Here is a 3,270-nt window from a genome sequence, read left to right on the forward strand (position 1 = left end):
TGACTGTTAAAATTACAAGTTTTAGTGGTTAAAAACTATCATAAATGAAATTTCTAATGATTTAAAAAATCGTTAGAATTACACATATAAAAAATAGTTTGTGACAAAAAAAATTTAATCGCTGGTATTGCTGTCAGAAAAGCAAAAAAAGGATAGTAGCGGTTTAAAACCGCTACAAAATTTACTTTTATTTTATGATATTTTATTATATTTTGATGATTAAAAACTGTGACAAAATATATCATTTTTAACGGTTAAAAACCGCCACAAAATATATCATTTTTTATGGTTAAAAACCGCTACAAAAATATATCCTTTTTTATGGTTAAAAAATATCACAAAATATATCATTTTTTATAGTTAAAAATCGCCACAAAATATATAATTTTTTACGATTAAAAATTGCCACCAAATATATCATATTTTGACAATTAAAATCTTCCACAATATATATATATATATATATATATATATATTATATTTCTATTAAAAATTACAAAAAAAATGTTTAAAATACTTTTTAAACTTTAAATTGTCTACACAAGTTCTAATGCACTAAGAATGACAAAAAATTTACTCAAAAATTAACTTCTAACAAGATTTCTAAAATTCACTTCTTAAACCTCAAACTTTACTAGAATGACTAAGAAGTTGCAATTACACTAAACCAACCTAAGAAATTATACTGAGACTATCCTAAGAAGTTTAAAATGGTAAAATCTAACTAAGAAGCAACTCAATTTACAAAAACTACCTAAAAAATTAAAATACTAACCAATCTAAAATACCTCAAGGACATAGCGTTCTTCATTCATGATGATAAAAAAAAAGAATAACCTCTTGCCCAAAAATTTAATCATTTAGTTTTCCAAATGCAAAATACTTGGAGCTGGTAAAGGAGAACCAGAAGTTGCAATGTACCCTTCGAAAAAAAAAACACTATTAGAAATCTAATTTGATTATCAGAAATGAAAATGGGAATGTTAAAGCTTGTGAGTGTAACAGATGCAAACTTTTGCATTGCAAAGGAAGTCCATTAATGTTGCATGCTTGTGAAAATGAGAGGGCAATGGTGAAGGGTTAGTTGGAAAAATGGAGCATTGGTAGAGAATAGAAAGTAAGCACAATTGACGTTGGTGCTCATCAAAGACCTCATTGAATCACAACACCTACTTGGTGGCTTTGAACCATTATAATTAGTGCTTCCTGTGATGATGTTGGTGCATGGTGTGAAACTGCTCATCATAGAGGTTGTGCAAAAAGTGTTAACTTGTCCAGTAACTGAATTTATTGAACCCACTATGAGAGTTGTCAGAATCACTCCTATTTGAAAATCCATGAGGGATAAGAGCATTAATCTTAGATGAAGGAGATTGTGTTTGATAAAACCAGTATACGGAATGGTTTTATATACTAACAATGAAGGATAGGAAGATGTGAGCATCATAAAGGAGTTCAAGTAACTTCACTAACATTTACTTTGAAGAATATTCCTGTCAATTGCACCACTTGTTATTACCTTTAAAGGGATGATATACCTTTAGAGGATGTATAAATAGATATAAAAGGCAAAGCTTTAAGACCTCCAATGAAGGATATAAATATTACGCTCCCATATTCAGATGCTTTGAGAAATGGATGTGCTAGTTGACATAGGTGGAAACTAGACTCAAAATTAGTTCCCATTATATTACTTCAATCTTCTACAGTATAATCTACTAGGTTCTTAAGTGTGCTTGTTCCAGCATTGTTTATCTACAAAAAACCATTTAACAAGTAATTCAAGCTAGGGGAAAATTGAAACCAGAAAAAGAAAAAGAGAATTGAGGTACCATACAACATGAAATTTAGAAGACCGATAGTGGAGCCTCGAATAAATTGAAAGAGATCTTAATACAAATTATTTTCCATCCCTTTAAACATGCATTAACAGTACTCAATAGTTACTCTTATACCAAAGTTTTGTAATTAGAAATATCATTCTCTTTCTACCATCAATTATGTAGTCAGAGCTTTCCCAAATGAATAAATGTCATGATATATGTTCTGCATATTATGCAGACACATACTGGTATAAGTTTGTCAAAGTTTAATCTAAGAGAGTCGTACCAGAATGTTGAGGTTCCTGTCAAAGATGGAAGCAACATTTTTTCATTAAATTCTGCGTCGGTCACGTTTATCAATATCTTGTTGGTTACAAGCACATATATGCACAAATGCCCTAAATTCTGCCAATTCCTCTGTTATTGAATACCTAATTGCCAACAGAATAAAAAATTAAATTGGCAATAACAGAGAAATTCTATTGAAATACGAATGTAGAAAAGATTATAGAAGTGAACAAACCCCCGATGTATCAGGTGCCTCTGGTAACTGAAATTGCCAAGAATTACAACATAATAACCCAAGAAGAATGCGAAAAGATCAATAACACCTTCCATCGGATTCCACAATATTCAGTATTCAAACTCTAGAAATCTCCGATATAAGATCCAAATTAAATAAATGAAGAACATAGTTTGCTACCTCAACTTCTTCTTGAGCATAATCTTCTACTGATTCTCTTTGATCTTATCCTGGTACGATGCCAATTCCAATTCCAGATCGGTCTTCTGTAACTCTTCCTTCAGCAACGACAAAAATTTCAATTAAAACTAGATGATGCTAAAAGGATGAAAACAAACGAAGCAAACTTATAAGGTAATCGAAATGTTTAGGGTTAGAGAAATAGAGAAGATGGGAAGCTCCATTATATGCGAAGATGGGAAGCTCCAATGACATACTCGATGGTCATATTAGTCAACAAGTTCGAAGATAGCACCTTCAGCCACGTTTCCCAACCAATAGTTCTAAACGATAAAGATTTCAATATAGAAAATTTAAATTTAAATTATATAATTTAAAATAATGTAAAAATTTCTGACAATTAAATAAAACTAACAAAATGTAAATATTTGTAGCGTTTTATTTAATCGCTAAAAGGAAACTGTTAATAAAAAATAGATCTTTTTGTAGTGATTTAGTTGAAAAGAAAAAGAAAAAAAAGAAAGAATAGAAAGTGGTTAGTAGATAAAATTAAAATTATAAATATGCAAGTGAGATAAGAAAAAAAGATAATACAAAATAAACTGCTCATATATGCATTTTAACAATATTTATGCTAAATTAGGTTTATGCTTCACAATGATCTAACTAGTATTATCTGTGTGTAACTTATTATTCACATGATTATGTTGATCTTAGAAAGATTTTTTAAAGGGATATGATGAA

The 3,270-nt window shown here is 29.6% G+C and overlaps 1 long non-coding RNA gene across 3 annotated transcripts; it reads right to left on the bottom strand.

Moving 5' to 3' along the window:
* Positions 1-928: 928 nt before the first annotated feature.
* Positions 929-2,777, bottom strand: LOC114193271. Of its 3 annotated transcripts, none has more exons than XR_003606248.1 (3): positions 2,347-2,777; positions 2,110-2,254; positions 929-1,755 (listed from the first exon to the last, which is right to left on the bottom strand). It is a non-coding gene; the product is annotated as an uncharacterized LOC114193271 (long non-coding RNA). The 3 variants fall into 3 exon arrangements; XR_003606247.1 differs by lacking the exon at positions 929-1,755 and having other exon boundaries at positions 1,847-2,254; positions 2,347-2,434; positions 2,527-2,777; XR_003606246.1 differs by lacking the exon at positions 929-1,755 and having other exon boundaries at positions 1,847-2,254.
* Positions 2,778-3,270: the final 493 nt, after the last annotated feature.

The sequence above is a fragment of the Vigna unguiculata genome, chromosome 8 (genome assembly GCF_004118075.2).
Source record: "Vigna unguiculata cultivar IT97K-499-35 chromosome 8, ASM411807v1, whole genome shotgun sequence".
Classification (NCBI taxonomy): Eukaryota; Viridiplantae; Streptophyta; class Magnoliopsida; order Fabales; family Fabaceae; genus Vigna; species Vigna unguiculata.